The sequence below is a fragment of the Apium graveolens genome, chromosome 9 (genome assembly GCF_009905375.1).
Source record: "Apium graveolens cultivar Ventura chromosome 9, ASM990537v1, whole genome shotgun sequence".
Taxonomy (NCBI): Eukaryota; Viridiplantae; Streptophyta; class Magnoliopsida; order Apiales; family Apiaceae; genus Apium; species Apium graveolens.
In genome coordinates this window covers 92,644,642-92,660,268 of record NC_133655.1, presented here as the reverse complement: position 1 = coordinate 92,660,268, position 15,627 = coordinate 92,644,642, and the positions used below count along the sequence as shown (strand labels likewise).

At 32.4% G+C, this 15,627-nt stretch overlaps 1 non-coding gene across 1 annotated transcript; it reads right to left on the bottom strand.

Annotated features, from left to right (window-relative positions):
- Window positions 1–13,733: 13,733 nt before the first annotated feature.
- LOC141688203 (small nucleolar RNA R71) lies at window positions 13,734–13,842 on the bottom strand. The gene has a single exon (XR_012561662.1). It is a non-coding gene; the product is annotated as a small nucleolar RNA R71 (small nucleolar RNA).
- Window positions 13,843–15,627: the final 1,785 nt, after the last annotated feature.

Sequence of the window (15,627 nt, the reverse complement as noted above, 5' to 3'; positions counted from 1 at the left end):
CCCATGTAAAACGAGAATAATCATCAACAATTACAAAACCATATTGCTTAACTCCTATACTTTTATAGGCTTCTGGACCAAATAAGTCTAAATGCAAAAGTTCTAAGGGTTTAGAAGTAGATACCATTTTCTTTGCTTTGTGAGTACTTCTAATTTGCTTGCCTAATTGGCATGCCGAACACACTTCAGTCTTGACATACTTGATTTTGGGTAAACCTCTTACTAGCTTCTTCTTTGAAAGCTTGTTAAGCAAGTCCATATGAGCATGACCCAATCTTCTATGCCAAACATAAGGATCGGTGTCTATTGCAGCAAGACAGCAAGCTATTTTCTGCAACTCAAAGTCCAAAATATATATATTTCCTTCCCTTCTAGCAACTAGGGGGACTTTGGTAGTACCAATAGTAATAATACACTTATCAATACCAAAGTTAACAGTATGACCATCATCATATAACTGACTTATGCTAAGCAGATTATATTTAAGGCCTTTAACATATTGAACTTTATCAATTGAAATGTGTTTATTACCTATTTTACCTTTTCCAAGGATTTGAAGAGTTTTTCTATCGCCAATAGTCACTCTTCCACCCTTTTTCATCTGAAGACTCATGAATTATGCTTTGTCTCCACTAATATGTCTAGTACATCCGTTATCCAAGATCCATTGAGTTGATTTGACTCGAGCGGCAAGACACATCTACAAAACAAATAAAACAACTCAACCTTTTGGTATTTAAAGTTTGTTGGGTCCAACATGGTTAGCAGATAGAACATATAAAACATGTAAATCAGATTTCTTTATCCATTTTTGGATAAATCTAGATGATTTAACTCTTCCAGCTTGATGATAGTAAGTTGTCTTGATTCTGCCATTCTGATCATAGTAAGTTGTCTTCTGTTTATTTCCTCCATGATAAGCTTTCTGAACATTCTGAGCTCTGCAATATTTTTCCAGATGTCCCTTCTTTCCACATCTGTTGTATATCTTCCAAGGCATAGCATAATTATAGGGTATACCATGTTTTCCTTCATATCTTAGAGCCTTGTCCTTCTTGTTTGCATTCATTCCAATTCCTTCTCTGACCAATGGAATATTTGTGATTTGAGACTTTCTTCTCCTTGAACAAACGATCACATGCCCCTTTTTAGATCCTCAACTTCCTTTGTGAGCAGATCAATCTTTTCAGCTTGCTGACTTGTGATTTCAGCTTGCTGAGATTGTACTTTGACTTGATTTGAAGGTGTTTCATGTATTGATTCTCTGAGTTTAAATAACTCTAAACATTCATCCCTTGCTTCAATCTCTTTCTTTAGCTCTGTGATCTCCATTAATTGAGTCTTGTTCCTTTTAAGGAGAATTTTGTTGAAGTTTTCTACATGACTGACTTTAGCTTGAAGATCCTTGATTTCAGCCTCTTTGTCAGCTTGTGTAGGTACCTTCTTGTCAATCCAAGTATCCACCTTGCTCATCAAATCATCAACCATAGTCTTGAGATAATTATTGTTCTCTTTTAGCTTGCTATTTTTAGCTTTAAGAGAATAATATTCTCCCATAGATACATTCTCACATTCCCGCATGGTTAGTTGTTCCAAAACAATATTTTCAGAAGATAAATTATATTTACAAGAGTTTACCTCACTCTGATCTTCTTCTGAATCACTTTCTAGGTATCCACTTTCTGAATTTCCTTGAACAGAATCATCATCAAGTCCCACTAGGGAAAGATTGACCATGTCTCCACTTGAATCATCACTGGAAACTGAGTCATCATCATTCCAAGTCATTAGAGCTTTAGCTTTCTTCTTATCCTTGAAGACAGTTTGCTATTTTGACTTCAATTTGTAGTAGTCCTGCTTATAATGGCCCGGCTTTCCACATTCAAAGCATGTCTGATCTTTAGAATCTTTGTTGGGCTTCTTGTTGTTGGAAAATCTGCCTTTATCTCTTTTCAGCATGTTCTTCTTCTCGATCATCTTTCTGATCTTCCTGGATATTAAAGCTAATTCTTCATCTAACTCATCTTCAGATTCCAGTAAGCTGTTATCAGTGTGAAGAGCTAATTGCTTTATTTGAGCAACTAGAGCTTGCATAGAACTTGATTGGCTTTCCTTGATTTTGCTTTCAAATTGTTCCAGTTCTGCAAAAATAGCCAATTGATCCATAGTATCTATAGTTGGAGAGGATTCTAGAGCTGTTACCTTTGGTTCATAGATAAATGGCACAGCACTAAGTATCTTCATGTTCATTTCCTCTTGTGGGATATGTTTACCAAGCTGCTTTAAGGCATTCAGATTTATCTGGAATCTTGCTTGACTTTCTCGAATAGTTTCTCCATCTTGAAGCTTGAAATTTCCAAACTCATTCATTAGTTTACTCAATTTCACCTTCCTTAAGCTCTTGGATCCTTCGTGATACAATTCCAGAGTATCCCATATCTCTTTAGCTGATTTGCATGAAGAGACTTTATCACATTTACTAGGACATAACCCTTTCATGAGAGAATTCCTAGCATTTCCATTGAAGCTGTATTTGATTAGTTCAGCCTCTGTGAGATCATCAACGTCTTTCACTTTGCCTTCTTTGTCCTTGAACTCAAATGGACCCTTCTAAACAACTCTCAAAGCTAGTGGCTCCCTGGATAGATACACTTCCATGTGACCTTTCCACCAGTTATAGTTTTATGTACCAAGCAAGAGAGGTGCTCGGTAATCCGAGGTTCCTTCGGAATATTTGTCAGCCATTTCGATCGAATACTATTCCTATTACAGAAAGATTAGTATACCAAAGCTCTGATACCAACTGAAATTACACCTAGAGGGGGGGTGAATAGGTGATTATGGCTAACTAGGATTACTTTTAAATTTTACCCGATAATAGCTTACTGAGATTTTACCAACTGAACTATAATCTGATAATGATAGTAAGCTGAGATGACTAAATGTAATGCAGAAAATAATGTGTAGAAAAATAAATAAAAAACACTAGAATTTTAGCCAGGTTCGACCCCTAAGCCCTTATGGTGTACGTTCTGGTTCCTTACCAACTTGGTAAGAGAAAATATTATTGATCAATGAAGGTTACAACTACAAGATACAACAATATATCTCCCTTTATCCCAGCTGCTGATAATGGCTTGCTGAAACCCTGTTTAAGAACCTGCTCTCTAAGTACTATACTACCCCGTAGTACAAACTCCTCTAGCAAGTACCACTAAACCCTTGTTTCCCTTAGCCAACTTATCCAGCAACTAATCAATACGATTTGAACAATACAAATCAATGATAAAGTTTACAACTCAAACTATAGACTCTCTTCAATAAAATACGTGTATATAATTAAGAGCTCGAGAGTATTTTGAAATCAATAAAGATCAGGAGTTGTATGTGTTCTTTCTTGCCAAGTCGTCAATTATAAAACTGCAAGAAAACCACATATATAACCACACATTAACGTTTGAAACATTCTCAACAAATTACAACGGCTAAAATCCAATTCTACCGTTTAAGATCGTTGGGATGGTTTCCAACGTTCATGTGTACGTTAGATAAAAGAGAAAGAAGGAAGAACAACGTTCATAAAACATCTCTTCTATTTTGTAGAGTATAAATCATTTTAATCAGTAGATAAAAGATAGAGTTTGAAAGAAAAACAAACACTTATTCTTAAGGAAATCAATTTGAATAAGTAAAAACGTTTTATAATTGAGCTCTCTATATATCATGCACGTATATTATATTAGAGAAGTCCTTACAAATGATATATATGAAGATCCTATAAAATTTCCATGAAATTTGACTTCCTTGTTGAATCTGGACTGTGCATCTTGGCTTGATATTATTCTGACACTGTTGATCATAGCTTGCTGAAATAGATCACTGTCTAATGATTGCTTGTTATGATCATCAAAACTAAGGAGTTACAAAAACTACTTTAAAAAAATGGAGTAGTTTTATTTCCTGTACTTTGAACTTATGTACAACTAATGGATAGCTAGCTTTAGTTTTTAAATGATCAACTCTCTCTGGACCAAACTATATTAGGTGACTTACACTAACTAGCTTTATACTATGCGATGCAATAATTTATAAATATTTTCATAATATTTTTTATAATTTTTAATTTTCTTTAAAAAAAATGTCATGTTTGTTAATTTAGTCTCATAATTTGATTTATTTATTTTTATAGTAATATATTTTTAAAGATGTCAAGTAATATACAATATATTTCCAAGTTTTTTTTATATTTTTTAACTTATTTACAACTATATTTTTGTAAAATATTAATTTCAATAAATCTAAATATCTACTTTTTGTATAATTTTATATTATATTTGTTAATTTATTTTTAATTTTTTAGCATAAATATTGAAAATATAAGTGTAAGTGAAATTTGTAACTAAAAATTTAAAGTTACTTTAAAAGTTTTTTTGATAACATGTGTATGTGATGATTATTATTTTACCAAAGTAGTGTAGTAAAATTTATTTTTACGTATTTGTTATTAGTATTTTCTCTTATTTATATTTTTTTCAATTATATTGTATAAAATGTATTTTTAAATATGTCAAGTAGTACATAATATTTTACATGTTACATTATTCAGTTTTGTTAATTTGATTCTCTACATCTTAATATTTTCTTTGGATTTATATTTATTTATGTATTATATTTTTAATTACTTTAATAATTTGATATATTATAATATTTTAATTTTAATTAATTTCTCTTTATCATCAATACTTACATATTATAAATGTATAGAAACAATTAGAGTTTTGTGTAAAAATTATCTTTTGTGGTAGGGGTGTGCTAGTTTTATATGATTTTAATATGAAATGACATTGTTAGCCATGATGACCAATCATTTCTTTATATATTTTATGTTTTCATGAATAATGCATTTTCCAAAAATTGAATTTTTTATTTAAACATTTAGTTATTATTGTATTATTATATTTTACATTGATGACCTAAATATAATATATATGTTATAATATATTTTATTTCTTCCATCGTTTGATATTTTTTCACATTATAAATTTATAAATATAATATTTTAATAATATCATATAATATGTTTAGGTAATTATTTTTTTATTTATATATATATTTTTCTTAATCTTGTGGAGTTTGATTAAAAATTAGAAAGTTGTTTGGAATATGCATTTCTTAATGTTTGTAATAATATTTTATAATTTTTTAGTTCCAGTTGTGATTTTGGAAAAAAATACTTTACACTTAATTGTCATAGTACTTTTAAATATATTTTATTATATTTATATTTTAATTTTGAATTGTAAATAATTTATTATTATTATTATTATTATATTTGTTTTCCCAATTTTTCCGTTTTATGGGAATCATGTGCTCAAATTTTTTTTAAAGTCTGTAATTCCCATTGAAGCAAAACACATATAATATTTATACCCAAATACAATCTAATTGTGTTACTTTATAAGATAAAAACTAAAATTATCAATTCAAAAATATTTTTAATCAAACTTACACATTCCATTTTTTTTTGAAAAAATGATATTACCAAATGATTTGTTGATTGTTAATTATATTTATTTTTATTAAGATAATTATTGCTTGTATTTTATATAACCCTTTAAATTTTATTTTATAACATTTAAGAATATATAACTATAGTTCAATTTATTAATTAAATACTTGTTGTTACTTATTTCAATATTTTTTTAAAGACAATCCGTAACTTTTTTTTTACAAATTGAAACAAAACGCCTCTAATATTTATATCAAAATATAATCTAAATTTGTTTCATATTTATATGATAAAAATTATTATATAATATTTTTTATTAGATTTGTATTTCAATTTTAAATTATAATAGTTTTATTTTTATTATTATATTTATTCATCGTTTCAATATTTTATAGGATTGATCATGTGATATTTATACATAACATAATCTGAATGTATTTTTTATTTTATAAAATGAAAATGAACTTATCTTTCAAAAATATTTTAAAATAAACTTACACTTTTCAATTTTTTTAAAAAAATAATACTATTTTTAACCCGATTAACAAATGATTTCTTAATTGTTACCTATATTTATTTTTATTAAGATAATTGTTACTATTTTTATGTCAGGAAGATAATTGTTACTTGTATTATATATATAATATAATATTTTTATTATTACTTAATATCATTTAAAAATATATATATATAGTTCAATTTTTTAATTATTTAGTTGTGTTTGTATAGAAATTAGTAGCTATTATAATAGTATAATTGAATAAATGAAATAAATATAACTGTATACCTACATTTTAGCATTGCAACCCACATCTTAGCACTTAACACATATCCTATATATAATTGGATATAATTGGAGTCGTCAGGCTGGAGTTGCACGTGCTAAAATAATTTTTTGCTATCATAAAATTAAATTTTTACAAGAACCAAAAAATTATAAAATATTGGCAAGATGCAAACACCAAACAGTTTTGCATTTTTCATTAAACTCCATAATATTAAGAAAAAATATATATAAATAAAAGAAAAATAATTACGTAAACATATTATGTAAAATATAATTATATTTTCTTAACTGACATAGAATAATATTAAAAGTATTACATTATAATACAAGAAACAATTTGATTTAAATATTTATGAATAGATCTATTTTATTTTTATTTTATAAAATAAGGAACCCATTTAAATTATATTTATGTATAACTATTACATGTGTTTTAATTTGTTTTGTAACAAGGAAAACTACTGTTTGTGTTTTAAAAAATTTAGAACACATGAATCTTATAAAATTCAAGGGAAAATTAAAGTTTGTCTTTTTAAAAATTTAGAGCACATAAATCCTATAAAACATAATAATTAGGAAGAAGTATAATAATAAAAAAAATTACAATTCAAAACTGAAATACTAACCTAATAAAATATATTTAAAAGTACTGCAACAATTAAGTATAAAGTATTTTTTTTCAAAATCATTATTAGAACAGAAAAATGATAAAATATTATTACAAACGTCGCAAGATGCAAATCTAAACAATTTTCTAATTTTTGATCAAACTCTACAAGATTAAGAAAAACATATATAAAAATAAAAAATAATTACGTAAACATATTATATGATATGATTAAAATATTCTATTTACAAATTTATAATATGAAAAAAATCAAACAATGAAAGAAATAAAATAAATTATAACATATATGTTACATTTATGTTATTAATGTCACATATAATATAATAATAATAATTAAATATATAAGTACAAAAAGTATAATTTTTTTGGAAAAATACATAATTATTGAATAATATAAAATTTATTTAGGAAATAAAATTATCTTGTTAAAATTCGTTAAATAAAGAATAAATATTCAAAATATATATATATAAAAAAATCATCCCATGTAAATGTAGTTTTTTAGATTTGTATTGGGTGAAAAACCAAAATACCATTTGGCATGACGGAGTGCCCAAATTACCTGTTGAATACGCATGTCCAACATGCGAATTTCATTTTTTTAAAATTTATAAAGGATACGCATGTCTAACACGTGTATTTAGTTTTTTCTTTTTAGTGAATAAGCATGAGTGACATGCGTATTCCTTAAACCAAACCAAACCAAACGTACCTAGTATATCCCGCAAAAGCAGGGTTTGGGGAGGGTATGATGTACGCAGCCTTCCCCTCATTCAAAAGAACGAAGAGGCTGTTTCCCAAAAGACCTCCGGCTTGTGTGTGAACATGTGTAAATATAAAATATAACTATATGTTAGGTCACACAACACTATAGAAAGGGGTTGAATACAGTGTAGAATACAATCAAATCGATTTCGAACACAAGTAACAGTAAACAGATATATTCGATATAATAAACTCTGTTACAATGGAACTGTTCTCTCTCAGTGATGAACAAATATCATGAGAGCTGCTAGATTATAGTGTATGATCTTCTCGATAATGATAACACATATAGTGTAAACCTATGTCTGTGTTTATATAGTACACAGTTACAAGATTACTTCTAATTGATATGGAATATAATTCTGTCTCCTAAAATATATCAATTAGATATCTTATACAATTCTTTAAGTCCTCTAACTATTTCCATGCATATCTTCTTTTTGTATTAGTCTCGATCTTCTTTCCTGTAAATCAGCTTCCTTCCTTAACTGTTAGTCCTCCAGTACTTAAGTTCTGATATTCATCTTCTGATAATCTAAGTCCGGATATCTTTAAGTTCTGACTTCCAGTAAGTACTGATTTCAGTAATTACTGATATTTCCTGTTTGTTAAGATCTGAAAACTAAACATGAAAGACATTAGACATGACATCTCAAATATATCTAACAATCTCCCCCAACTTGTAAATTGTGCAAAAATATACAAGTTAATAGATTTGATGATGTCAAAAATATTTAAGTTCAAATGCAATAAGAGTTTAATAAGACTATTAACTACAACTTACAGTCCTTGTAGCTTTAGCAACTTCACTGGATCAATCTGAATCCATAATGATTCTTAACAAAATCTCTTACCAGCTTGTCTTCAGCTTTCCTCGGAAATTCAACTAACTGTACTTTGACCTGCATCAGTTCTTCATCTTTACTATCACTAATTTGATAAATGGTTGTTCTGAGAGCTTGAATTGATATTCTTTCAAGCCCATCACCAAGTCTGATAACTCTAGGATGTGAAGAGTTTTCATTATAACATAAGCATCTTCCTTTTAGAATAACTTCCACCTTAGCAGAATTCTTCATCATTGGAATTTCTCTTCCATCATCTTCATTAATCATTGATATATACCGAGAAATCTTTGTACCAGAGATTCTAAATAGATCTCTTATACCCTTTAAAATGTATTTTGACCATCCTTTTGTAACATCAGATTTTACTTCCAGAAGATAGTGAATATGTTGAAGTTCTCTGACAGACTTCTTTAGCACATTAATATCAGCTAGTCTGTAAGTTAATCCATCATAGAGAAATAAAATCAATTTCTCCTTTAGATTTTCCTTATCATGAGCATCTATCATAATTTGAGCAGACAGCACTTTGTCAAGGTGCTTTTGTTTGATTTGTTTATATGGTTTGTCTGTCAACATGAAAGGATCTCTTAGAGTAACTTCTACTCCTGTTTGTATCTTCTCTTCATCAGAACCTAATCCAGCGTTATCTCTAGATTGCTTGGATCAAAACCCAAATGTTGCGAGTTGATTCATCATAAGATTGGATTTTGGTTCAACTGGAGTAGCTTTCTTCCATAACAGCTTCTTCTTATCAGCAATTGTCATCTTTTCCAAAATAACTTGATCAGAATTTGTTGTTTCTTCTGTAGCTTGATGTTCTTTATTCTGAACAACTTGAGCAGTGTCAGAGGTTATTTTAGATTCTTCAATTACCTTTCTTTTCTTTAGAATTTGAACAGTTTCATCTTCTATCAAATCATCATCATACACTGTAGTTTGATAGACTGAAATGGAAGAACATATCTTTTTCTCAATCTTTAAAGGTTCACCAACCTTTTCTTTTCCTTTTCACTTAGGTTCAATCTCAGTTTGTGATCTAGTCTTGGACTTTGGAGTCTCAGAATTTGACTTTTCCCTGATCACAATGCCTTTTTCCTTAGTCCTTGAAGGTTTCTTTGCATCAGAAGCTTTAGACTTAAGATTTGTCTTCTCAGCAGCAAATCTAGCTTCTTCCTCCTTGAGAGTTTCCAAATCCATTCCTGGATTTTGTTTCAGAAATAATCTTCTAGCTATCTCCTCATCAAGTATCTGGATATTAGGATTTTTGTAATAAACAGTAGTCTGCTTCCCTTTAGCTTCAGAGTTTGTAAAAACTTCTGAGAGTCTTTAGATCCTGACTGAATCAGAATATCAGAACTTGACATCAGACTTTGTTTATCAGAACTTGACTTCAGACTTTTAGTATTCACAACATCAGAACTTGACTTGTTCTGTGTAGAAGATTTTTCTTGAACTTTTCCTTGACCTCTACTCTTGTCAGAATTTTCCTGGTCATCACTTTTATCATCCTTTTTCTTCAGTATTTCAGTAGGTGAGCATTTGGACTTAACTACCTTATCCCCCTTTTTGGCATCATCAGGAAGTAAGAGAGAAAGAAGAAGTTCAACTGAAGATTGGATTTCTTCCAATTGAGCTTTCTGAGAAACTTGGTTAGCCAGGACCTCATCAATTTGGGCATGTTGCTTCTATTAAATCTTCTCAATGGCTTCAATTTTCTCAAGAGTAGGTCTAATATATCTATTCTTGTCAAGCTTAAGCTGTAGATCTTGCTTATCAACATGTTCCTTTAGTGTATCAACCTTTTCATTAGTAGAAGAATGTAGACCTTGAAGATGTTTGGTAGATAGAGCAGTGATCTTGAGTTGTGTCTTTAAATCAGCATTTGTGAGTAACTCATCAGCTTTAGCAATATGCTCTGTAAGAATGTTAGAACTTGGAATGAAATCAGTGTCATTCCACTTCTTGGTCCACTCCACACCTCTGTGAGTATCCTCCCAAGGAATAGGTGCTTCCTTTTCAACAAATTTCGGCACCAATTCTTCCTTTTCTAGTATAGGAACTGGAGTCTCAGCAGAAACACTATCTTCAGAACTTGAGGAAGACTCATTATGTTCTGACAGCACAACAGTGTGTGAAGCAATCGGAGATTCATGAACAACTTCATTTAAATTCTGAACATCAGAATTTATCTCCAGAGCTGGTGTGGTTGATGTATATGGTATCTCAGCATTTAAAATTGGAAAATTAGTTGGAGATTGCTGAGCTTCTGTAAATGGAGCTTCCAGATAAAGAACATTTGGTATATTCAAATTATGAATATCTATTTTAGAATTTTCAGTTTGTTCTTTAGCATCATTTATAGCTTTAATAGGAGAGACATGAGGGGTTACAACTGTATCAGTAGCAGTGTCTTTGGCTTGAGCTGGAAGGGCTTCAATGATAATTGGTTCTTGTGAGATCAGAGATTCCTGATCCCCTTTCTCAGCTTCTTCAGTATCTTCTGATGGAGCCTTAGCCAAATACCTCCTATCCTTCATTTTCTTCAATCTCCTTGCCAATGAAGGAGTTGCTTCAACAGTAACATAACTTACAGATTTCTTTCTTTTCAAAGTATCAGAACATTAAGCCACTGTTTTTGTCTGAGAAGTAACATTCTCAGCTTCAACTATCACAGGTTCTGATGCATGAACCCGTGCTTCTACTGTTTCCTCTGCATCACTAATAGATTCATCTCTGAGAATCATTTTCCTTCTCTTTTGTGGAGGTTGAGGAACATACTTTATCCTCTTTGGCCGGGAAGATGAAGATCTGAGAGTATGTGCTGATGATTCAGGTTGAGATGATTGAGTTGATGGTTTGACAGATGTCCTGAACGTAGATTTTGGTTGTGGTTGAGAAGTTTGAGGTGTTTGAGTAGTGGTGGTAGGTACTGATGGTTGAGGTTCAGATGGTTGGACATCAGGATATAGTGCAGTGTATGTAACTGGATCATAGGTTATTAAGGCATGTTTGACAGATAAAGAAATTTGGAGGGGTCTTAACACGGCCTTCTTATTATCAGTAGATAATAAGTCATTAAAAACTCTTTTAGCTAGTCTAAATGGTAAAAGTGATTCACTAGCTAATTGGGGCTTATTGATAAGTGGCATTTTATACCACTTAGAACGTCTTATAATGGCTTGAATTGATGTCTTGAAATCAAGTATTTTGTGTATTTGATGCGTTTTTCTGGTGTTTTTGCATTTCAGGGTAAAACTTGCGTATGTAGGAAGATTTCATCAAAAATAAGCCTAGGAAGTGCTTGGCATTGGTTGTGGGAAGTTGGGAGCAGAATGCAGCAGAAATCAGGAGCAGAATGTAATTTTTTCCAGTAACCTGTTGGGCGCCCGCTCAGGATCTGGGGCGGCCGCCCGGGGATGTAAAATTAAAAGCTGATTTTTAGAATCCTTATTCTGATGGACTTCTGAGACGGCTGGTTCTTGTGGGCTTCTATATGAGTAGTTTTCATAGACGTTTCACAGTGTGTGGTATCAAGCAAGGAGCAAGGAAAGAAGGAAGAAGTCCGTTTTTAGCACATCGCAACAAAGAAGAGGAAGCATACGTTTTCTTGTGATTCTTTTATTCGTTGTAACAGTGGATGCTAGTTTTCTTTACTTTGAACCTTATTACTCTTGTGACGTACTCTGGTTTTTAATAAGTATTTTTATTAGTTTATATTGTATGTTATTATCATGTTTTCATATGAACCCATGCTGACGATGAGTTCTATCATGGGCTAATCGTGATCATGGGGTCGTAACGGATTTACTATGGAGTTATTTAGTTAGTTGTTTAATACCTTGGTGTGTGATGATTGTATGATATCTAGCATAGGTTGTGCTTATTTGTCTTATGTGCGTCGCGAACATATAAGATAGTATGTTAATCTCTTGTGAAGCGATGGTGGATCTTGGGATTTAGAACTTGCCATGCTAGCATAGGTTCATGTATGTGTATGCATGATTAGTGGGTAACTCTAACCGTTTTACTTGCCCTGTGTAATCATAAAGAATAACTTGTGCTTAAATCGTTATGTTGTCAAATTCTGTAGACATATAGGGTCTCAACATAATTGATGCATATTCAACTTCTATCTTAATTGTGGATATTTGGTAGAATGGTATTAGTACAATGAAAGTTGGCTTTTATCAGTTTCGTGATGTTCAATTAATGTCATCATCGTTACATGCTAAGGGTAATAACAATGACTATTGAATGAAGTAATAATGAAGTTATGATCTCATGTATATTTAATATTGTTAATTCAAGTGTCAATTAAGTGTTTTAATTCTCGTAGTTAATTATAGTTAATAATTAGTTAATCAAACTTAAGTGTTATTGTCTTGACATTGAGAAGTAATCATACATTGGTGAGTGAGTGTTAATTAAACATAATTAGTGTGAGTCTCTGTGGGAACGAACTAGAAATTATTCTATATTACTAGCGAACACGTATACTTGCGTGAATTATTAGCGCGTGTTTTCGCCCTAACAAGTTTTTGGCGCCGCTGCCGGGGACTCGGCGTATTTGTTTAGTTTATGTACTTGCCATCAGTGGTCATTAGGACTCATTGATTAAGATGTGTTACTTATTGTTTCCGGTTGTGTTTGAGGTACTCTAGCGAGCGTTTATGCAAACACGTTCTCGTACTCGCAAGAGAACTCTAGATACGGCTGAGGAGACAGACTCAGTTCTTGATATTCCGGAGAAGATAGATTTTGCAGATTCGGATAAGGAGAGTGAGCAGAAAGAACTAGTAATCATGGGTGATCGTATAGTTCCAGCAGCAGATCCAGCTCTTATGGACTTTTCTCGGCCTAAAATTGATGACATTCAGTCAAGCATCCTTCATCCGGCTATTCAGGCTAATACTTTTGAAATCAAGTCGGGCACTATTCAGATGATGCAGAATTATGTTTCTTTCGGAGGTGCTGCGATTGAAGACCCCAACATGCATATCAGGAATTTTGTCGAGATCTGTAGTACTTTCAAATATAATGGTGTTACTGATGAGGTTATCAAGCTGAGGCTTTTCCCATTCTCTCTGAGGGATAAAGCTAAGGACTGGTTACATTCTGAACCAGCTGGGTCCATCACTACTTGGGAAGATCTTGCGCAAAAGTTTCTGGTAAAGTTCTATCCAATGGCCAAGACTGAGGCTATGAGGAGTGCTCTTACTCAGTTTGCGCAGCAACCAGCTGAATCTATGTGCGAAGCTTGGGAGAACTATAAGGAGATATTGAGAAAGTGTCCACATCATGGTATGCCTAACTGGATGGTGATCACTGGTTTCTATAATGGTTTAGGGGCCCAATCTCGGCCCATGCTCGATGCAGCAGCTGGAGGCGCCTTGTGGGCCAAAAGCTATACTGAGGCCTATAATCTTACTGAAACTATGGCTGCAAATGAGCATCAAAACCCAACTCAAAGGATGATGCCTGGGAAGGTAGCAGGTATTTTGGAAGTTGATGCAGCTACAGCTATTACAGAACAGCTTCAAGCGCTGTCTTTGAAGGTCGATTTTTTAGCCAACTATGGAGTCAATTAGATATGGTTTGTGATCTTTGTGCAGGCTCTCATGCTATGGATCAGTGTTCTCTCGTTAATGAATCTGTTCAGTATGTGAACAATTATCAGCGACCGCAGCAGCCTGTGCCGGCTACTTATCATCCTAATAACAGAAATCATCCCAATTTCAGCTGGAGCAACAATCAGAATGTTGTTCAGCAACCATATCAGCAAGGTGTAAGTAAATAGTTTAATCCACCTAGATTCACGCAACCTCAGCAATATGTTCAAAGGAAATCATATCCTCGACAAGGAGGTGCTGCTCCACCTTCTAGCGCTGATTTCGAGGAGCTAAAGTTGTTGTGCAAAAGTCAGGTTGTTCTATCAAGACCTTGGAAAATCAAATCGGTCAAATAGCCAATGCCGTGCTCAATCATCAACCTGGCACACTTCCCAGTGATACTAAAGTGTCAGGCAGGAAGGAAGCTAAGAAACAAGTCAAGGTTGTCACCTTAAGGTCTGGAAAAGTTGCTGAAGCTGAAAAAGCAAAAGATGGAGAAGCTGAAGTTGTGGATGAAGAAGGTATGCAAAAGGAGAAAGCGGCGGAACCAAGGAAGACTACTGTTGAACACACTCTGCTTGAGGGTAATACAGGGGAGAAACAACTCTATCCTCCACCACATTTTCCTAAGAGATTGTAAAAATAAACGCTGGATAAGCAATTTGGTAAGTTTCTGGAGGTGTTCAAGAAACTTCACATCAAGATACCCTTTGCTGAGGCGCTGGAGCAAATGCCTAGTTATGCAAAATTCATGAAGAGTATTCTTTCAAGGAAGATGAAATTGGATGACCTTGATACCGTTGCTCAAACGGAAGAGTGCAGTGTTGTGCTGCAACAAAAATTACCTCCAAAGCTTAAAGATCCAGGTAGCTTCACCATTCCTTGCACCATTGGCATGTTTTCTTTCGAAAAGTACCTGTGCAATTTGGGAGCAAGCATCAATCTGATGCCATTGTCTATCTTCAAAAAGTTGAATTTGTCTGATCCAAAGCCCACCTACATGTCTCTACAATTGGTTGATCGTTCTATTACATACCCACGAGGCATCGTGGAGGACATGTTAGTAAAGGTGGATAAGCTCATCTTTCCTGCAGACTTTGTCATTTTGGATTTCAAGGAATATAAGAAGATTCTCATAATCTTGGGACGACCTTTCTTGGCTACAGGCCATACCTTGATAGACGTACAAAAAGGTGAACTTAATATGAGAGTGCAAGATCAAGATGTGATATTCAATGTATTCAATGTGATGAAATTCCCTACATAAGATGAGGAGTGCTTCAAGGTGGATTTGATTGATTCTGCGGTAACTTCGGAACTTGATCATGTGTTGATGTCTGATGCCTTAGAGAAAACCTTAGTGGGGGAATTTGACAGTGAAGATGAGGAAGGCAATGAGCAACTACAATATCTAAATGCTTATCCTTGGAAGCGGAAGCTAGACATGTCATTTGAATCTCTTGGTAATACTGATCTCAAGA